This window comes from Oryctolagus cuniculus, chromosome 1, assembly GCF_964237555.1.
Source record: "Oryctolagus cuniculus chromosome 1, mOryCun1.1, whole genome shotgun sequence".
Classification (NCBI taxonomy): Eukaryota; Metazoa; Chordata; class Mammalia; order Lagomorpha; family Leporidae; genus Oryctolagus; species Oryctolagus cuniculus.
Genome location: NC_091432.1, coordinates 211,988,019 through 212,011,301, shown reverse-complemented (window position 1 = coordinate 212,011,301; position 23,283 = coordinate 211,988,019). Strand labels below are relative to the sequence as shown.

At 39.5% G+C, this 23,283-nt stretch overlaps 1 long non-coding RNA gene across 12 annotated transcripts in view; it reads left to right on the top strand.

Annotated features, from left to right (window-relative positions):
• Positions 1–23,283, top strand: part of LOC127490509 (uncharacterized) — a 604,070-nt gene that overhangs the window by 472,507 nt on the left and 108,280 nt on the right. For 7 of the 12 annotated variants that reach the window (XR_011381435.1, XR_011381434.1, XR_011381437.1 and 4 more), the window contains 2 exons: positions 5,593–5,648; positions 6,973–7,017. This is a non-coding gene — a long non-coding RNA (uncharacterized lncRNA). Of the gene's footprint in view, positions 1–3,048; positions 3,080–5,592; positions 5,649–6,972; positions 7,018–23,283 lie in introns of all 12 variants that reach the window. The other 5 variants (XR_011381454.1, XR_011381455.1, XR_011381451.1 and 2 more) reach the window with 2 other exon arrangements.

The window sequence follows — 23,283 nt, the reverse complement described above, 5'->3', positions numbered from 1 at the left end:
ACAGCAGAGAGCTGGACTGGAAGAGGAGCAACGGGGACTAGAACCGGTGCCCATAAGGGATGCGGGCACCACAGGCGGAGGATTAACCTAGTGTACCACGGCGCCAGCCACGACACGTCAACTTTTGATCATCGTGTACCTTCAATTTTGTTTTAATTTGGAGTACATGCGAATTCAGAACAGTAGTGCAGAGAAAAATAGAGTATTGTCAAAGTATGTTTTTGAGTTTATCATAACATTAATCACAATTTGCATCATGGACATATGACAGAGGACAATTCAAACAGTAAAAATTCTCCAGGAGTGCTAAAGGGTGAAACATAAGAAAATGTAGTAAATGTAGTTGTAATTTAATTCCTTCAGAATGTCTGCAAAATTTACCACCAAAATGTACTGGTGCAAAAAGTCTACAAAGCATTGTAATGGCTGCCCTATTGGTGGACAGAGATTAGATAATTAATCTTTGCATTCCCATAGAACTCAGCCCAGTGCCTTGAAGAGAATAAATGTTCATATGATGAACAAGATTTTTTTTTTAAATGATTTATTTATTTATTTATTTTGAAAGTCAAAGAGTGATGGAGAGAGGGAGGGATCTTCCATTTGCTGATTCACTCCCTAGGTGGCCACTATTGCCATGGTTGGGCCAAATCAGAGCTAGGAGCTAGGAGCTTCATCTGGATATCCCATATGGGTATAAGGACCTAAACTGCTTTTTCATTACCAGGCCATTTCTAGTGTACTGAATGGGAAGTGGAGCCCCTGGGACATGAACTGGTGCCCATATGGGATGCCAGAGTTGCAGGCAGCAGCTTTATTTGCTACAACAAGACATTGGCCCTGAACATGGTGTTTTATTACTAGAATTATAAGTAAGCATAACAGTAGGATAGGCAGATAGGGATTTGGATAGCTTTCAGTGTAATCAATATTCTTATGAAACAAAGGCGTTGCTAGCTTTACCTAGAAAAGTCTTTATGGCTTCCTTTGTTCTGGACCTCTATGTCTGGTTACATATGCCTAGAAGAACAGGAGATGTAGAAATAGCAAGAGCGAAATCTTTGCAAAGTAATAGTCTAGTTTGTCAAGAAAGAAGTAGAGAAATATTACTGAAGGCGAGAACACACAGCGTGGGGTGGATGACACCAGGCTGGTAGCTTGGGACTGGATTTTTAAGGCCCTGTCTATCTACCATGTTGGCACTTAGTTTTGCTGGCTTAAAGCAATGCCGAGGATTTCCAGCAGGGGAGTGACATAATCAGATCTACATTCTAGAAAGACCATGCTGAGACGATGCTTTGGAGGCAGGGAAGCTGAATAGGAGAATTTTGCATGAGTTCCATGAGGACATGATGTGGGTGTGAATTTACCATTAATCAAAGTCTGTTGAATTTACCTACACTGTCATTTGCTTGATAAAATGCCCCGCTGTTGCTATGCATTATAAATACAATCAAATAATCTCACTTTCTTAGGTCAATACAACAAGAGAAAAGCGAGGGCCACCACAAATGTTTACTTGAGATGCAAAGCCAGGGAAATGGCAGGAAATGATGTAGACAGTGATGCCCACCTCATCAGGAATCCAGACATGAGCCCTGCAGAGCAGCAGGAACTGGTGCCATCAGAAGGACAAGTTCATATTTGCATGTCCCCCTCTGCTTCCTGATCCCTGTACCTCATGTTGATTCTGCCATCTGCAACATGCACAGACACAAAAAGCTAACCAGAGGAATTATCTAATAACATAGTCATGCTTTTAGCAATCCACATTAACCTTATTTGACAAACTGTCAGGGTACAGGGACAAAGAGAGATCTTTATATTACAAGTTTAAATGTTAAAATCTGTCATAAACCATTCAGTTATACTTCACAGAAAGACAAATGTATTTGGTGAACAATAGAGTCAAGTTAAAACAAGCGAAAGGGCATGTTCTTCTCTTTGGTAAATGCTGCTGTGCCAACTGTAAATGTTCCACGATTTTCAAGGCCATGTACAAGGCTAGGTTCTTAAAAGGCCAAGGGCTGTATGCAAGTCTTCTCTGGGTAGACAAATAAAACTTAGGCAGTTAATGGGTGTCAGGGGGTGGTGTGATAATGGCTGTGAACATGACTTAAAGTACACTTAGTATTAGCTGTCTTTGGGTTGAGCAACTCTAGGGCTGGTCCTGTCTGCATGTGGCAGGAATAGGAATAGCAAGAGTCATCAAAACGAACCAAAGGATTCCCAGCTGAGGTGAGGCACCTGAGGTCAGGTTCAGCCCCCAACCCTACCTCCACTGAGACCTCAGCAAATTCGCTTCAGTCACCTGGAGGTTATTGTCTCCATCAGGGAAATAAATGTTGGGTTAGATCATCTCTAAATTTCTTTTCACTCTTGATAAGCCTTTTACTCCAAGATACCTAATCTGCAGAGAGTTACTAACATGCTATCTGTAATAATAGGGCTCAATTTCTTTCTCTGTAAAACAGACATAATTCAACCCACTTCACAAAGATGACTTGAGGATTACATTGCAAGTGAGATCATGTGTGAAAGGGCTTAGTAAGAAACCTGTCAAATTACAGATTCTCAGTAAATCCAAGAGTCCTTTATTAGATCTACAATCAATTAAAAATGTTTGTTGGCCAGGTACTATTCAAGCAGATATGTACATTATAATGAATAAAATATGTTGCTGCCTTCGTCTGTTTTCAGTAAACTAATGAATACAGCTGAATACAGTGTTTTCTTCCGTTCCCTTTTCCCTGGCCCCCTGGCCCCTACTTTTACTTTATTCCATTGCTCTCAGCAACCATTGACTAGTTGGCTGGTCTTAAACCCGAGTGACAGATTGAAGGGCTGAAAGATATGGTGCATGTGATGGAATGTTTTCACTCTGGGCCATTTTTGGAACTTTCCTCATCATAATACCTGGAAAAGGGTGTGGACAAATGAGCACAAATTGTGGAAAGGGTGGAAGTAGAGTTATTCAAAGTAGATATGGTTGTACTTCAGGATTCTCTGCATCTCAGGATGTTGATAAGACTATATTGATCTCTTTAGACAAAACACCTGGGAAGCCAGACACATTGAGGTATGTGTAAAGAAAACTCCAAGTTTATTACTGTAGAAACAACCTGTATTTACTTCATACCATCTGGAATATCTGGGGAGGGTCAGCAACTCATTGGCTTCCCAAAGGTGAGTCCTATATGACTTCTGCCCTCAACAGCTCATATTTTCCTGAAGGAGGCACATATGAATCTTAATATACTGTGTTAAGTACTTTGACAAATGTACAAATCCAGGAAGTTGCGTGATGTAAAGCAAGATATTTTGATTCCATAGTTAGGATGCTGCCATTTTAATCCTACTGAGATAAAAGTTCTGAAATTAAACACTCTCTGTGGTATTAATTTTTTAGGTGGTAAAAAGACAGCTAAATATTTGGAATAGAGATGATCAACAGAAATAAATATTGATAACAGTAAATATATGTACATTTAAAGGTACTATTGAATAAAAATTGTAAAAACGATTAAATTACCTCAATGAATTTATCTATAAAATTTTACCCATTTTAGAAAATTGACTTGGTGGCTGGCGCCGCGGCTCACTAGGCTAATCCTCCGCCTTGCAGCGCTGGCACACGGGGTTCTAGTCCCGGTCGGGGCGCCGGATTCTGTCCCGGTTGCCCCTCTTCCAGGCCAGCTCTCTGCTGTGGCCAGGGAGTGCAGTGGAGGATGGCCCAAGTCCTTGGGCCCTGCACCCCCCATGGGAGACCAGGATAAGTACCTGGCTCCTGCCTTCTGATCAGCGCGGTGCACCGGCCGCAGCATGCCGGCCGCGGCGGCCATTGGAGGGTGAACCAACAGCAAAGGAAGACCTTTTTTTTTTTAATTTAATTTAATTTTTTTTTTTTTATTTTTTGACAGGCAGAGTGGACAGTGAGAGAGAGAGACAGAGAGAGAAAGGTCTTCCTTTGCCATCGGTTCACCCTCCAATGGCCGCCACGGCCGGTGCGCCGCGGCCAGCTTTCTCTCTGTCTCTCTCTCTCACTGTCCACTCTGCCTGTCAAAAAAAAAAAAAAAAAAAAAAAAAAAAAAAAAAGAAAGAAAGAAAATTAACTTGGTAGAAGTAAGTTCAACAACAATAAATCACAATGATGAAATTTATAATTCGTAAAATTTAATATAAGGAAAGGAATCTAATAGCTTAAAAGATGCTTTATTGTGATATATATGGAAAAGACCTTGTGCATATAATTTAAAAAATTAAACATTAAATTGAAAAAGTACATGTAGTTTCACTGTGCTGTAAAGAATTTTGATCAAGGAATTCCTGTGGGATAGTGGTCTACCCATAGAAACACACTTTGGATGAGAATTCATCAGTGTTGTAGTCCATTAAAGGTAGACTTCGTGGGTCACAGAGTAGAGTAGAAAAGGCTCAAATAGAACTTGAGGCGTAACAAAATATTCAGCACACGCATTGTCAGTCTTTAAGTTGTCAATAAAAGTCTTGTGTACGCAATTTAACCCAATTTGTTTTTGTGGACCCTAGAGTAATGAGTAGCATATTACATGCAGTGGTTCGTTACTGGATAAAAGTTTTCTGAGTGAATAAAGAATGGATAAAGAAATGAAAACAAAAAGCAACATATGCCAGAAACCCTCCAAGCACCATGACTCTGCCTATGGACATTCACCCCTCCTATCCCTTTGTACCAGGCCAGTATGTTTTTCTGGTTGTCACTGGCATCAGCCTCTGATTTCCCCTGAGGCAGGGAACAAAGCTTTTCTGCATATGCTTACAGACAGTGCTCTGTAACTTAGCAGGCACTTGGAGAATGTTCATGAAATAAATGAATGATAGCATTTCATGCTAAGGATCATGTTGCTTAGTCTAAGAAAGCTGAGATGTTTCCCTCATATTTCCTTTTCATCAGATTAGAAGTTCGGATGACATTTAGGGTACGTGATTTAGGGCTTCTAAATCCCTACAGAGTCAGGTTCTGAGTAGGAGATGTATCTTGTAAGGGTACTACCTACACCACTTAGGAAACCAGGAAACAGGGTGTCTACCAAAAGCTCTTCCCACTTCAAGCCTTCCCTGGAGAACCCTGGCTCCATTTGCTCTGTTCTTAGTAAATTTTGGACTCAGCTTTGACAGCAGCTTGGAGGAAGATAGCAACGTTATTTTATGAGGTGATTTAGATATGATGAAAAAAAAATCCTCAACTTGGCACAAACTGTGCAAGAGCTTTAGATTGAAAAATTGGGCCCTGGAGGAGGGCCTTTGGTTCAGTGGTTAGGATGCCTGGATTCTTCACTGGAGTGCCTGAGTTTTCAAATAAATAAATAAATAAATTTCTTAAAAAAAAAAAAACCAGGTAATTGATGATATAAAAAGAGACTGAGAAAAGCAATGGCCGAGTGAGTGAGAAGATGCTGAACAGATCTTCATACGCTGAAGTTCTAAGGGCTCTTTATGGGGATGGAAACTAAATGGAATGGTCCACATTTGGAATCAGGTGCAGCTTTTCAAATATGCCCTTTGCTTTTCTCACCTTACAGCATTCCCTCATTCTTCTCTCTCTCTCTCCAGATTTCCCATTCTGTCACTGGCCAATGATGGATGCCTACTTATATGTCAAGTCCCAGGTAAGCATCAAGGTCCCGAGTTCCTTGCTCCTCCCTCATTCAAGCCCTCCCTACACTTTACATTTTAAAAATATCAGACACAATAACAGTATCCAAATGTATTTAAACTTTTTGGATATGTCTACCCATTTAATTCTGTGGTTACTGAGCACGAAATAATCTCATATTAATCTATTTGCCCTGACACTTAACATAAAGGCCAGCAGCACACAATAGACCTTTAAAAACATTTTGCAGCATACAATGAAAAACTCACAGAACTGAGACATTCTTGAGTTAAATGCAACTTATATAAGTAGAAGAAAGCTAATAATAAGATATATTCCAATATTGTCTGTAGATTAGATACAACACTAAGTAGAAATATGAGTAAATGCCATCATTTAATGAGATTTCAGTTTACATCCATGCTGTAGTAAGAGAATATCACCATTGCTTGCAGAATTTACTGACTCCAGGATTACTTATTGCTGTTGGAATGCACATCATGAAATAGAAAGAGATTAGCTAGGGAAATGAGAGAAAAATGTGACTTTGTTGGTAAAACAGTATTTAATCTCTAAAATTTTATTGGAATATATTTTATTCAATTAATTCTCATAGAAACCAACTAAATTGTACATTCACCTAGATGTGACATGACTATAAAATAAACAGGTCACCATCATCAAAAACCACACCAACCCTGTATTACCCCACAAAATTATGAGTCCAAGCCTGAGCTGTTCAATAGCTCTGTGTCTATTTTAATTTCAACACATTAAATAGAATTAACAATTTAGTTCCTCAGTGGCTTTAGCCTTATTGACAGTACTTTCTCTTTGCAGAAAGTCATATTTGGTCAGCTCTGTTCTAGGTATTGAATGTTTCCCATTGAGGGATGCTGAAATCATGGTCAATATTTTTCCCCATTATCTCGTCTTACTTATAACTTTGTGATATAGGTATCATATCCACTATTTTATAAATGTGTTTGTGAAGAACAGAATAACTGAAGGGTGTTGTGTAGGTCCTGCAGATAGTATACACTAATAATTGAATCCAGATCTCCCTGCCTTTAATTTAGTTCCTGGCACTGAACTAAAATTGAGGTGAAACTCAACTCAGAGATACATTGTGCCATTTTAGAAATTGTTTTTAATGGAAATGGAGACCTATTGGATTGAAGAGACACACATTTCCTAAGTTAAAGACTTGGACCCATTTCTAGATCCTTTGGTGTGAAAGAAAGTTCAGATATTGTGGCCCCAATGAATTTTAGAAGTTTAGTCACAAAGATAAACTCAAAATCCTACTGAAATTCAATTCCAAAATGACTTTATAGGATTTTTGAACAAACAAGAAGCATGGTTTCTGCCCCTGCTCTAAGGTAAGGGGAAAATCACCATTTTAAAAACAATAGGCTGTTATTTATTGGAATGGAAAGTTGCATTAGTTAATGGATAGAAAATAATAAACTTAACAGTAGGACCCTATGTGTGAATTACCTTTGTTTGCATGTACTGGTATACCTATAAATAGGAGGAAAATCAAAAATTGTCTCTGGGTAGTGTGCTTATGGATGATTTTTGCCTTTTTTGTTTATACCTGTATTGATTAGCTGATTTTCTTAAAGTATACATGTATTTCTTCAATGACGAAATTGTCTAAACTTTTGATCATTTTCCCTAGTTAGAAGAGGAATAATATAAGAGCATATTAAATTCACAGATTCTTACATCATGATAATTTCTGTGATGTTTTGGTGGCTTATAGTAAAGATCCAATAAAACTGCGCCAAGTTACCAATTTCTATATTTAAATGGAATTAAACTGCAAATATGGCTTCAAAATTCCTATATTTGGGAGTTTATTTTGACTTTATTTTTACAGCCAAATACACAATGTTTTTGTAAATGTTCCATAGGATCTTGGAGAGAAGGTATATTCTTTTTTTCTTCCTTTGGGAGGCAGTATGTAATGTAATTCTGTTCAAACCTGCTATGACATTAGTTGATTTTTATCTTCTTGAATGGTCAATGTTAGGGTGGTATTTGCAAGTTTGTCGCAGTTGTGTTTTTATACATTTTGCCTAGTAGTTCTAACAGACATGCATTTTCAACCTTAGAATCTTTATGGACTGTGCTTTGAATCAATATGCAGTGATCTCCCTGCCCTGTTTCATGTTACTTGGTGTGTATTCTTTTTTGTCTGATGTAAATATTGTGATACCTACCTCACTTTTGAGTCGGCCTGCTAAAACAAAAGTGTGTCTTTCTCTTTTATTTTTAATCTTTAAAATGATTTAATAGTTTAGCTTTAGAGATATCTCTTATGGTTAAGTTCTGATTTCTGGTCATTTGTATTCATAGTCACAACTGATAGACTTGGCCTCTTTTCTATAATCTTTCTATTATGTTTCCAGACTAATTGATTTCAGTAGTGCCTTGTTCTCCAAACTGAATTGAAAACAACCCAGGTGGCTGATAAGATAATATGTGCTGCAGCCTGAGCCAAAAAAATTGTTCTTTTTAATGTGAAAATTAAGAAAGATATGAGACATTACTCATATTTATTAAGAATTGATACTGGGGTTTTTGCTCAGGTCCACATATAAGACACATGCTCCTAGTTTATTCATTGTAAGCATGATGGAAGACAGCACATTCCAGAGGAGAAGGCAAAGAACACTGATACTTTTACATTTTGCTCGCTTCCATTGACTTACTGGACTGTAAATTTGCTTAGCGAAGTGAACTTGATGGTTATGTCAGTTACTTTTCTCCAAGTTGATTCTCAAGATTGGCAAAGGTCTTTAAAAAATTACAGGTTAAATTAATGCCCATGATACAAACACAGAAGAATAAAATTAATATTCTCCTCCCTCTCCCTGCAGAAGGTCTGGTTAATGCTTTCCATTTCCCTGGCAGGAATGCATCGTCAGGCACATTATGAGGCAATACAGAGCATTTTCACAACGGATGTTTGGAAATGTTTTCCAGTGTTTCCAGTGCTATGTGATACTTTGCTGAAAACCATACAAACGTTACACCTATAAAAATAATCTCTCATATCAGTACACTCAAAAAACTTGAAATAGAATTTTTATCCTTTTTAAACATTTTAGAGTACTTTAGCCTCATTTGTTGAAGTATAAAAGTATAACATGTATGATTCCTTTTTAAGAATAATGGATGGATCTCACAGAGGATGGAAATTTGCTACCAAGTGACGTAACTGGTGGGTGGACTGGAGTGTGAGTGTCATGATCATTAAGGGTAGCCCATGGCACATGTCTTCTCCGGGAGTTTATGTATCACTGTGAAGGATCTGAGTTAGTTGCTACAGCTATGGAAGCCAAGCTTGACCTGAAAATAGATCTAGAATCACACCTTTGCATGGCTGAATTGCAAGATGTGAAACCAAGGTTTTCAAAATTCATCAATCTGCTCCCACTGAAAGTTAATATAACTTCAGTGAGAGAAAGAAAAAGATTATTTGTTATTGATAAATGCATTAAAACGTATTTTAAATTTGTGTTAATTTCAAATTCATCATTTTGCAATTCAGTTATTGTTACATGTTTTATAGTGAATGTATATAAACATGTACATGTAATAGTATATTATATATATGTATATAATTTATGAAGAAACCACCATGGTAAGGATAAATTTCTCAGGAAATCATACTGATAAAAATAACAGATGCAATTTTTATTTGATCCATTAATTTTCCCTTTAATTTCTCTAAATTTTGAGTATATTTTCTTTAACTGGAGATGTTGAGCATTTGTATTTCTATTGAATAACATATTTAATATACTTATCTGTGTCTTTCTCACATGACCTAATTATTAATGGTAATTGGTGACTCTTATCCAAATGACCATCATTTTCACCATTTAGCCTCTCTTTTAAGGGTTGTTGTAAACATTTGTATTGAGTTTTGAAACCATATTTATAATTGCTTAAACAACTCTATTTAGTTTCATTGGTGCCACTGAGGCTTTCTGCCACAATCTTCACGTTCTTGAACTTTTGATTTACACTGTAGCTTAATCTTCAAGTAATTTTATCTGTATATTTTTCTGAAAGTATATGTGGATGATATAATTGACATGTATTATGTCCCTGAGCTAAGTTTTTCAGCCACATATACATAATTATAGAATTTTATTTATAGAATTTAGTTATAGATTATTCTTATTATTTGAGAAAGAGGCAGAGAGAGAGAGAGAGAGAGAGCGAGCGAGCTCTCATCAACCAGACTCACCTGCTGGTTCATTCTCTATATGCCTGCAGTGGCTTGGACTGGGCAGGCACCAGAGCCAGGAGCTCAGTTCAGGTCTGTGAAGTGGGCACCAGGAATCTAATTATTTGAGCCATCACTGCCGCCTATCTGGGTCTGAATTAGTGGAAACTGGGGTCAGGAACTAGAGGAGGGACTCAAACCCAGGCATTTTAATGTGGTATATGAGCACCCTCACAGCTAAGCTAAATGCCTACTCCCAGTGGTAGAATCTTTTGTCCCATTTTTTCCCTTCAAAATACTCCAGATATCACTACATTGTTTTCTGGCAGTTAGCAGCACAGACTTATCTAAGACTAGCCTAGTTTTGTTCTCTGCTGTGTTTTTTAATGTTATTTTCCCTTAAGTTTTAGAATCCTGCAGTTCTCTTAGTTTCTCCTGGATTTACTTCAGTTGCTGCAGTCATTAGCTGCGTACATGGGGCTAGAGGGTCTACAGTGCCCTCATGTTCAGCCTGAGACCCAGTATGGCTGCCACCAGCTCTTTCTCCATCCCGTCCCCGAGGTGGCTTGCCGTCCTTACATGGTCATAGGGTTTTTCTGAGAGGTCAGCAAAAGCACTCAAAGCCTCAGTCCCAGAACTCACACAACATTACCTCTGCACATTCTGTTAGTCCAAACGAGTCACCCGGCCAGACAGATTCCTTCCACTTCTCGATGGAGGGACAGCAAAAGTCACAAGTCTACCAAGAGAGAAGGAATTTGCAGCCATCAAACAATCCACCATTCCAACCAACCTCAACATTCAACTCAACGAGAGGTTTAATTTTCTCCCTCTACCCTATGGTTTAAGGTTTCAGGCTCTTTCCATTCCTAAGGACCTCCAAGTCCTCTTGTCTGCAGCCAGCCAAAGCAGAAAGCACACTGACTTCTTGCAAACCCCAACCTTCCAGAGATGTTGCACTGCTGCTCAGATATCTTTGGTGGGAACTGTTCACAGCACTGTGTCCTGAGAGAAAGGGGCAGGTGCCACCCGGAGTCACAGTGGAAAGGCAACCATGAATTTCTGGTGGGCAATTGTGCTTGTTTTACTTCCACTCCTGACTCGGTTCTCTAAGACTGGCTCAGAAACCTTTTGGAATCTTCCTGGGACACAACAGTGCTTATTTCTTAGAGTAAATATTTCAGAAGATGCACTTCATCTTTATGAGGGGAAGTTCTTGTTTGGGCCTGGAGTATCTTTTCAGGGCCTTGTACCCGCAAGGAGGCCCTGTGTGGGGTGGCTTCTCCTTCTTGAAGTGGCCTCTCTTTGAAGGGATTCTCTGGGCTTAGGGCAAACCCTGGCATCAGAAGCACACTTTTGGTGGCCTGGCTTTGCTGTCTCACAGCCTCTCGTCACCCCTTCCATTCACTGGTCCAAGATAACTTGTCCAGTTGCCTCCAACTCCTTGCTACTCCTTCTCTGTTGCATGGACAGTCATGAATAGAATCTACATGGTGCTTTAGGTTCATTAACATGAGTCTATGTGAAATATGCGTTCCCTGACATGTAGGGCATATATGTGGCACCCTTCCTAGTTTCCAACACTGATGCTGGTTTTTCCCTAATTTTATATCCACTGGTCATCCCATTTGACTGAGGGTGGAGGCTGAGTGTTCAACGCCCGCACTTACATCACCGTCAGATGCAGAGGGATTACGCAGTCTTACATTTACATGCGTGTGGAAATTATATGGCCTGTGATATCAGTTTCTTTAAAACACCTTGTAAACTTTCCCTTCAGCAGAACCATCATAAATCTGCTTAATTCAACAGTTTACACTAAGTACTCTAGTATTCCACTTGGAAGTCAAGCATTTTTTCTGCTTGATTGAAACTTTGCCGTATTGGAAGTTGTAAAGAATACTGTTTGTTGCAGCCAAAATTCTCCATATCTGATAATCAAGAATAGTAATAGCTCACATGTGTATCCATTTAGTAAGGAGTTCCTGAGGTGGCATGATTCCAGAAATGGTGGCGAGTATGGGGGTGCAGGCATCAGAAGAGGAGCTCTTGCCTTTGAATTGTTCATAGTCACTAAGAAACAGTAACTCAAATATGACAACAATATCAACCTTGTTGCATTCACACTGCCTTTGGAGTAGGAAGGACTGCAAAGGCAAGAAATAAAATGTGGATTTTGATGTTGTTCTTGTTTTTTAATCTTCCAAACAGCTTTTATACCCCAGTGGAAGGAAGCCCGATGCCAACTTTATGCCAACAGTAAATTTTGAAAGGGTTCTTTGCCTTATTTTTGGAGAAGGGTTCCCTGGGTGTTGGGGGAAAGGAGGAGAAACAAGCAGGTGGAGTTGGGTTGTGTAAGAAGTGAGAGGGTATGATTTTGGCATCATGTGCAAAGCAGGCTCAACACGGCAACCCTCTCCAACTTAATCCATGAACTTGCTGAGTAGTGAGAAGTGCCCTCCATAGACAGTCACTCCTTCCCATGGCTTGGGACAGCTATACAAACAGACAAACAAAATACAAAGATCTGTGGCACCCTGGGAAGGAAGCTGTTGATGGCACTGCAGCAGATACTCGGGATGGAAGGCTGGGCAAGGGTAAACCACACCCTGTTCACAGGGAGTTACAGTACCAGAATCTCAGACAGATTCGTACATGCGTGCCTTTTGAGCAGTGAGTAAAGGAATCAGTACTGAGATGCAACAGCAAGGTGGGGCTTCACTAAAAGTAGTCTCCAGACCTTGAACTTGCTGACCTGGTCCATCAAGGGGACACCTCTGATAATATAGGTACCGTGAAGATGGTTGTGGAATTTTGGTAACAGTTTTTAAATTCACCATCTATCAAGACTCCCAAACTCTGCTTATGTAAAAAGATTCACAAAACATGTGAATCAAATAATGCATGTCCATATATTTAATAAATAAAACAGATTAGTTAAAAGTTATTACATAAAATGAATATCATCTTGGAAAACTCTAATCACTCCATGAAGCACAAAGTGGGAAAAATTATGAGCATTCTAAAATTAAAAGGGAGTGTATAAGATAAATGTCATAAGTAAACATATTTTCCTGATAGGAAAATAGGCATAGTTTGAAAAATTATGGCTTACAAGGGTTTTATTCCTTCTTTACTTTTTTGTTTTTTAAAGATTTATTTATTTATTTATTTGAAAGGCAGAGCTACAGAGAGGCAGAGAGGCGGGGGGAGGTCTCCCATTTGCTGATTCACTCTCCAAATGGCTGCAACAAGTCAATCTGAATCCAGGAGCCAGGAACTTCCTCTGGGTCTTCCACACAGATGAAGAGGTACAAGGATTTGGGCCATCTTCCACTGCTTTCCCAGGCCTTAGCAGAGAGCTAGATTGGAAGTGGAGCAGCCAGGATTCAAACCAGTGCCCACATGGGATGCTGGCACTGCAGGCGGTGGTTCACCTGCTAAGCCACAGCACTGGCCCCTTTCCTTTCAAATAATGGACATGTATTTTATGTTTAGAAAATTTTGTGATTACATTTTTTAAAAAACTTTGACGTTATGGTCTGATGATTAAAGAATTTTTCTGTAAAATACTCTCAATAAATGATCTTGGAGTGTCAATCAGAATAATAACTAATAATGAACACTTGCAATTAAGATTGCCTTTAAAATTACTTTTATAGGCTTTCTTAAAATGGGAAGATCATTTTTGTTTTGTCCAACATCTTTTGAAGCTGTAAGTCTACATTAAAATTGAATATTTTCATAATGACTAATAACTTCTAAATACTACTGTTTTGAAAAACAAAGACTCTCTGTTCTTGAAACCAAAGACAAGGAATCACATGGATGTGTTTTCTCTCACTTCATCCATTTTGACTTATTTTCATACTGATTCCATGGTCTGTTTCAATACCCTGCTTGACATTGATCTCAACATTTCATTAGGAATTCAAAGTGGAAAGAAATTACTCTGAACATTTTGTTCCTTTGTTCATAAACTTGCTACAATTTGAGAGGCTCACTAGCTGTATGTTAAAATATTCTGAAATAAAATATTCCAGGAGATTATATATAGGTAGGCATCATTTCTACCAAAATAGGTTTACAGGTCACTGAATGAAAGCTGTTCAGTCCCCCTTTTTGTTGTTATAAGTGATAATAGTAATACTACTGTTACTGGTTAGTACACTTGTATATCTTGATGTGCGACTTGATAGTTCACAGAAAGCCAGGGAAATTTTAGAATAATAAATGGGACTGGAAAATCAATGTTAGGATTTATTTCCTCAGGTTCTCATGGATACTACAGAAGTTCTCATCCGTCAGTACAACAGAGTACCTTCATGTGGTCAGCTTCAAAGCTTCTATTGCAAATTTTAAATTTTTAAGAATTTATTTGTATTTATTTGAAAGGCAGAGAGGAATGGGAAAAGAGAGGGAGGGAGGGAGGAAGAATCTGAATCGATTTTCAATCTGTTGGCTCATTTTCCAAATTCCCATAGCAACTGGGGCTGTGCCAGACTCGAGCCTGGAGCCCAGAACTCAATCCAGATCTCCTATATGAGTAGCAGGGACCAAGTATTTGAGCCATCGCCTGCACCCCGCCCTCAGGGTGTCCATTGCTGTTGCCAGTTTGACTACAACATTTTTGCTGGAGAGCACCAGGGACTGGTAACTAGCTATGAGTTCTACAAGATCTAAACATTTCCCATGCTCTGAGGCTATAGAGGGAAAAAACAACTCTGACTCAGACTCAATTTCGACTACTGTATCCTCACAACAGTTAACTTCTGACACCAGATGTGCGGAGGCTTTTTCACACACACCCAGCAAGCAGGTCTGCAGCTATGGACACCGGTTTATTGTCCTCTAATTCAGTTCCGATACTGTCCTACCTGGAGATAGCACCACATCCTACAGGTTGGGGTCTTATTCCCCAAGCCTGCCTCTCCACGCTCTGCCTCTGCATGCTCTGCATGGTTTTACTTGTGCTTCCGGCCCACTGGCTGTAAATGGGGGCTTGATTTATGTGCTTGAATGGCTCACAGAGCTCAGGAAACACATTTACTGATTTTCTGTAAAGGATATTATAAGTGATACAGTTGAAGAGATGCAAAGAGTGAGGTAGGGGAGAAGGAGCACAGAACTTCTATCCTCTCTCCAATTGTACCATCCTCTAGGAACCTCCATGAGTTCAGCTGTCCAGAAGCTCCCTCAACTGGATCCTTTTGGGGTTTTATGGAGATTTTAATGCACAGATGTGATTTCTAACAGTCTGGATATGGAAATCCAGCAAGCCCTGTCTGTCTGGATTCTTCCTTGCCCCTCTCCATAGCATCCCTTCCTCCAGTGTATAGGCTAGTAACCCGTCTGAAAAAGAGGAGGGTCTTATCTATTATCTGACAAAGTAGCTTACAGGAAGGTGTGCAAGATTAGAGTTTCTGCCTTGGGGAAGAGAAAAATTCTAGCTTCCATGGCCTGACTTTGAGGAGGGAGTTATGAGAGAGACCAATAGATGAAAATGAAAAAAGAAATAGATATCATAATATCACACATGCCTTAGAGATTCTCCCTCCTTGATTCCTTAGTGGTCCCTTGTCCTTCATCAAAGCACTTACTAATCTCACTGGAAAAGCTCTTTGAAGGTCTCACTTTTGGGAAAAAGGAGCCAGTAAGGAGGTTGATGGTGGACAAGAGAATGACCCTGACTTCCCTTTTGTAATAATAAGGGGAAAATGTTTAAGAACTAGACCCTAACACTTGCCATACCAAGGGGCACAGAGTAGGGTAGAATATGTTTTGTTTTAAGATTTAAATTTAGCCGGCGCTGCGGCTCACTAAGCTAATCCTCCGCCTAGCGGCGCCGGCACCCGGGGTTCTAGTCCCGGTCGGGGCGCCGGATTCTGTCCCGGTTGCCCCTCTTCCAGGCCAGCTCTCTGCTGTGGCCAGGGAGTGCAGTGGAGGATGGCCCAGGTACTTGGGCCCTGCACCCCATGGGAGACCAGGAAAAGCACCTGGCTCCTGGCTCCTGCCATTGGATCAGCGCGGTGCACCGGCCGCAGCGCGCCGGCCGTGGCGGCCATTGGAGGGTGAACCAACGGCAAAAGGAAGACCTTTCTCTCTGTCTTTCTCTCTCACTATGCACTCTGCCTGTCAAAAAAAAAAAATAAATAAATAAAATAAAATAAATTAATTTAAAAAAAGATTTAAATTTTATTTTATCAAAGTTATACATGTGCTATTTATATGAAAGGCAGTACTTTCTATTCCTCATCAGAGGCAATCACCTACAATGCTTCCAATAGAATCTTTTAACTCATAACTTTATGTATTTACATCAAGCTTACATTGTTCTTACATTGATTTTTAAAAATTGTTGAAAGTATGAATGGTTTTCTATATTTCTCATTCTTTTGTTACCTTAATATTATTGTATAGTTATCTAAGGATGCAGTAATACATGGTACATTTTCTTGCACAATATTCTACTGTCTTTGGACTTAATCTATGCCTATTTTTTTCTTAGTTTTCTATGTACTTATTATAATTCATCCCCAATCTTACCCCAGTGGTGTAAATTTCAAATTGAAACCACATTCGGTTTTCTATCAATTTCATCCCCTTGGAAAACTTCCTTCAGGACTCTTAACCTGCTCCAAGCTAGACCAGTGAGGTGAACATGAAGATGCATGACACAGAGCCCCTTTGAGGAGGGACCTTCTGCCCCAGCTGCTGGGGTTGAGTCATCAGACTGCACCTAACCATCAGCTCCTTCATCTTTGGCCTCCACTGCAGAGAGCTCTCCTGCTCAAGGGTGTTCCCTTCTAGAGGATAGCCCTATCCAGTGACTAAACATGGGAGGATATAAAGGTCACTTCAGCCATGGGACGACTGTTAGGGGCTGTAATGCTACAGAGCTCCCTAAGGGTTGGCTGAATCTCTATTGTATCTGCACTATAATTCACTTTTCTCCTTTTCCATTCTGCCTCTTCCCAATTCCTCAGACATGTCGATGTCTAATAAATAGCCTGCATGCCACATTCCTTCTCAGCATCCACTTCTGTAACAGTTATTTACCCAGAACTGCAGAAAAGAATTGTCTTCCCTCTGTTTTCTGTTGCTTTGATTATAGTAATAATGTTTAATCTGAGATCGACCCTTTTAAAATTTTAAGTACAGAATACAGCCTTGCTAATAGTCACACTTTTGTACAGTGGATCTCTAAACTTACTCATTTTATTAAAGATTTATTTTATTTATTTGAAAGACAGAGTTACAGAGAGAGGTAGAGACAGAGAGAGAGAGAGGTCTTCCATCTGCCGGTTCACTCCTCAGATGGCCGCAAGGGCCAGAGCTGCGCCGATCTGAAGCCGGGAGGCAGGAGCTTTCTCCAGGTCTCCCTCATGGGTGCGGGGGCCCAAGGACTTGGGCCATCCTCCACTGCTTTCCCAGACCACAGCAGAGAGCTGGATTGAAAGAGGAGCAGCCAGGACTCGAACCGGCGCCCATATGGGATGCTGGCGCTTCAGGCCAGGGCTTTAACCCGTTGTGCCACAGAGCTGGCCTCAACTGACTCATTTTTGCAGAATTCACTTCTACCTGTTAAACAGTAATTCCCCATTTCCCCTTCTTGCTACCCCTGGAAACCACTATTCTACTCTTCTATGATTTTGATCATTTTCTATACCTCATGCAAATGAAATCAGGCAGTTACTTCTGTGTAACTTGTTACATTGGTTTCACTACTTACTGGATCTGACACCTTCTTCTTTTTGGTTTGTTTTCTAGTTTTGATGGAGCACTTCCTCTAGCAGTTTCCTGAGGAAATGCATACAGGAGATAATTCTTTTAAAAGTCTTGTCTATCAGCCGGCGCCGTGGCTCAATAGGCTAATCCTCCACCATGCAGCGCCGGCACACCGGGTTCTAGTCCCGGTTGGGGCGCCGGGTTCTGTCCCGGTTGCCCCTCTTCCAGGCCAGCTCTCTGCTGTGGCCAGGGAGTGCAGTGGAGGATGGCCCAGGTGCTTGGGCCCTGCACCCCATGGGAGACCAGGAAAAGCACCTGGATCCTGGCTCCTGCCGTCGGATCAGCGCGGTGCGCCGGCTGCAGCGGCGGCCATTGGAGGGTGATCCAACGGCAAAGGAAGACCTTTCTCTCTTTGTCTCTCTCTCTCACTGTCCACTCTGCCTGTCAAAAAAAAAAAAGTCTTGTCTATCTGTAAGTGGGTTTATTCTACCACTATACTTAACTGATAGCTTAGTTGGGCATAGTATTCTGGATGGGATATTGCTTTCCCTTATAATTTAAAAGACATTGCTCAATTTTCTTTTGGCTGTAAGATTTCTGTTTACAATTATGATGCCAATGTAATTATCAAAACTTTATTTCTTCTTTGAAGACTTGTGGGATCTTTTCCTGGCTCCATTGTTTTGAAATCATATCTTCCAGTTTGTTCACGGTTACCTTGTCTCCTCCAACATTTTGTTGCTCTTCTCTCTTTTCTTTATCCCTGTGTATTTATGCCTTAACACAACAAGCAAGTAGATAGACAAATAATAAGGCATTACAATGCCTAATGGCATGTGAATAGAGTTTTGGGAAGAAGGGAGCAAGGCTTAAATAAACGTATGCAGCTTGACATCTCAAGCAAGGATAGAACTAGATTTTCTTAAAGGGAAGGTTCACCTGCCAAAGCTTCTATATCTTCCTTTCTTCTCCTTTCTCTTCACTCTTTATGGTCTTGCTTCTTTTCTATAAGCAAGAACTGAATAAGATATTCCAGACCTTATGTTTATAAAATTCTTGTGTTGGTGCCTTTGGCAGAAGATAGCTCAGCTCTGTTGATTCCAGTTCTATTCAGGGTGTGCTAAGAGCTAACCAAAATGTTGCTACCAGGTAGGGAGAGTCATATTTATGTCCTGTAGAGTAAGGTGATCACCTGTGTATTTTCTTAAGTCTCCAATGCAGGAATATCCACCTTCAGTGAATGAGCAGAGCTGAAAGCTTCTCCTGAAAATGTAAATAGTGAAATAGACCCTTAAACAAACCAGTGAAGATTCCTCCTGACTATCACGGATGATGACGCCTGGGGATGGGATCTGCATGAAGGGGATTACTGCATGACAAAAACACACTCTCCTAGGAGCTGCAAGTAATGAATAATGACTCTTGAGATGCGCCTTCAACAACGGATCTTAAAAATTGGCTGCCTAATTCTTTACATCCTGTAGAAGTAGACATGACCTGGATGTGAGATACAACAACTAAATTAAGTGACTGCATAGATCACAGTTCCCAGGGGCATTGATCAGTCATGAAAGTGCAAAATAAAATAGAAATCTCCTAACTTATTTTACTGTGCTTGTAGTGACAACAGCACCTACAGAAGAACCAGAAATCCTGTTTTTGGTTTTGTGTGTGTGTGTGTGTGTGTGTGTGAGAGAGAGAGAGAGAGAGAGAGAGAGAGAGAGAGAAAGAGGGAGAGAGGGAAAGTTTATCCATTATACTTAGCAGGATTGTGACTTTGCGTAAGGTATTTCATCTCTCTAAGATTTATGTTCCTTATTTATAATTTGAAGAAATAGCCTCTATAGAGTATTTATTATTAATGTATATAATATGTATAATATAAATGAATTAATGTATATAAAGCTATTATGCATAATGTATATATAGGACAGATGTACAATCAGTGGTAATTTTCTCCTGTGTCATCTGTATATGACTAAGAATATTATAATTATGTATAATAAAAATTCTAGGGTCACACTTCCTTCAAAGAATATACCAGATAAGCAGATTTTTTTCTGTATTAATTGAATTGTGGGTTCAGGTTGCTTCCAATACCCTCCTCACCTTTTCAGTCTTCAAATTAAGGCTATTTATTAATTAATTAAGGCTATGAGTACTTCAGAATCAGGAAAGGTTCATAACTAGCATTAACTGCAGAAAAAATATTTGGGTCTGTAAATAAGAACTGACAGCTAAAACAAACATGGCATGCATTAACAATATGCAATTTGAGATGGGCAGTAGAGAACTGTTTCTGAGGACTGGCGTCAGTCAGTATGGGTCTTGACATGGGGATTTCCATGGTCAAGCACACTCATTCAATACACTTTTCCATCCCAAAGATACACAAGAGGGAAAATGGCCAATTTATCCAGATCAAATCGTCATGTGTACATACTGTTTCTATTTAATCGAGTAGTCATTTGGTGGTAAAGATCCACTTCGTATAACTTAGAAGTGACAGGGAAATTAGATGGAGCTTCAAACAATGTAACAGTGACTTTAAGTCTTAACTGAACCATAATGCCTACAAGGACTCAGAGGGTTGTGCCCATGTGTGAAGAGATAGCAAAAAGGAATCTGATTTGGTTACAGGGAACTTTGAGAAGACTTATTTCACAGGATCCTTAAGATAGGTGCATCTTTTCAGTATGCATCCTGAAGTAGAATTCTGGGCCTCTCGTTGTATTTTTTTTTTTTCTATTTCAATGAAAAACTGTCATTGAGATTTTGATAGCGATTGCATGAGTCTATAAATTGGGTAGAATGCACATTTTAGTGATATGAATTCTCCCAATCTGAGAACACAGGGCATCTTTCTATTTCTTCCTATCCTTTTCAGTTTCTTTCATGAGCAATTTATTGTTTTCATTGTATATATTTTTCACTTTCAAATCTTTGGTTAATTTATTCCTTGAGATTTTATTTTTGTAAGCCATGGGTAATATAATTATTTTCTTAATTTTTTTTCAGGCTATTCATGATTGGTATACAACCACATTACTGCTTTTTGTACATTGCCTTTGTATCCCACCAATTTACTAAATTTGATTATTCTAACATATTTTTGGTGGACTCTTTGGGATTTTCTATACGGATAATCATGAGAATGCAAACAGTGACAATTTGACTTCCTCCTTTCCAATTTGGATACCCTTTTTCTTTCTCTTGCCTAATTTGGTCTAGCTAGGACTTCCAGTACTATGTTGAATTAGTGAAAAGTGGACATCCTTGTTGTATTTCAGATCTTAGAGAGAAAACCTACAGCTTTTCCCCATTCAATATAATGTTATCTGTTGGCTTCTTATATATGGCCTATATTATGTTCAAGTGTGTTTGCTCTATACCTAATTTGGTCAGTCTTTATTATGAAGCAATGTTGAATTTTATTTATTTATTTTTTATTTTTTTATTTTTTTTATTTTTTTTTATTTTTTTATTTTTTGACAGGCAGAGTGGACAGTGAGAGAGAGAGACAGAGAGAAAGGTCTTCCTTTTGCCGTTGGTTCACCCTCCAATGGCCGCCACGGCCGGCGCGCTGCGGCCGGTGCACCGCGCTGATCCAATGGCAGGAGCCAGGAGCCAGGTGCTTTTCCTGGTCTCCCATGGGGTGCAGGGCCCAAGCACCTGGGCCATCCTCCACTGCACTCCTGGGCCACAGCAGAGAGCTGGCCTGGAAGAGGGGCAACCGGGACAGAATCCGGCGCCCCAACCGGGACTAGAACCCGGTGTGCCGGCGCCGCTAGGCGGAGGATTAGCCTAGTGAGCCGCGGCGCCGGGCCTGCAATGTTGAATTTTATCAAATACTTTTTCTGTATCTATTAGATAATCATATGAATTTTGTACTTCATTCTGTTGATGTGATGTATTACATTTATTGATTTGTGCTTATTGAACCATCCTTGCATCCCAGGGTTGAACCTCTTTGATTATTGTAAATGGTCTTTCTAATGGACTGATGGATTCAATTTGTTCATATTTTTTGAAGATTTTTGCATGTTTGTTCATCAAGGGTATTGTCCTATAGCTTTCTTTTTTTGTTGTGTCCTTTATGGTTTTGGTATCATGGTAATGCTCGTCTTTAGAAATGGCTGGGAAAAGATTCCTCATCTTCTGTTTCTGAATAATTTAATATGGATTGGTGTAGTTTTCCTGTAAATGTTTGGTAGAATTCAGCAGTGAAGCCCTCTGGTCCTGGGCTTTTCTTTGATAGGAGAATTATTATTATTATTATTATCTTGCTACTCATTACTGGTCTACTTAGGTATTGCATTTCCTCATGACTCAATCTGGGTAAAGTATAAGTATTCAAGAATTTCTCCATTTCTTCTATGTTATAGAATTTGTTGCCATATAGTTGTTCATAGTCATCTTTAACAATCCTTTATATTTTTGAGCATAGGTATGTGCAGAGATGTTAAACTATGTTTATATGTATTGCTTTAGCCTCAGTAATCAGCCCACTGTGGATTGGGAAAATGAAATAGTGCTAAATCCCTAGAAGGGTGGATGAGCCCTGTCTGGAGAGTAAGGAGGCCTAGGTTCTCATTGACATTCTGTGTGACCTTGAGAGATTCTCTACCCTACTCATACCTCTGTTCTTCATTTTTTAATGTAAAAAGGTAAAGTCAAGCTCCAGAAGCAAATTGAATGTGCAGTCTTTCTATTCCAACCCTGTAAAGAAGCCAGGCTGAGGAATCAAATTAGACTTGACTCAAGTCTTCATTGTTATCACTTGTATTTCTGCAGCAAACAATGTAATTTAATCCATTTTTATGAGTCCAGTCTTTCTCAAAATAATATTGATGAAGAAATCACAGAAATATCATTCTCTAATTTACTTTTCCAAGAGACAAATGGCACTATAAAATCCTGTTTCTTGGTCTTTAATGTCATGTTGGTTTCATCATCAAAAAGGAACAATGGGAAAATTCACATAGAAAAATTACAAAAACTTTCTTCACAAATGGAAAGTATTACAAAATAGTCCCAGGAGAACCCGTATAAACTCAAATGGATCCCAAGGATAGATTGTCGATTTATATACATCATGTGCTACAGAAACCTTCTCAATGGAACTTTTAACCAGAATTAGTTAATAAGTGAATATACCATATATTATAAGCAGACCATCTTAAAAGGATCATAGTAAACAAACAGACACAACAACAATAACCCCAGTATCATAATAACTCTTTTATACCTGAGGGTAGTGCTTTGGGGGTGTCTTGCACTTTTAGCCCTCAAAGGACAGATAAAAGTTGAAGGCATGGTCTGGGGAGACCCTGAACTCTTGAGGCCTTCATGGTTTCCAAGGTCCTCTTCCAGCATCAGTCTCTCTGGGACCCAATACAGCTATGTTCACCTTGAATTGTAGAGACAAAAAGGTCTAGAGACCATTTTTTTCCCTCATAATTATCCAAGAGTAAAATGTTGCCTAGCACTAACAGAGAGAAACACATGGTCTTGAAGCACAGCATTTTGTACCTGGAAACAAACATGCTGAAGTTTCAAACCATATGAAAGAGTTCAGGGCAGCAGGGGTGTGACTTTCTGATTTTCACAGTGAGGAAAATAATCGAAGTAGAACGGGGCAGGTAAGAGGGGGGCCAAGAAGTTGATTGCTTTT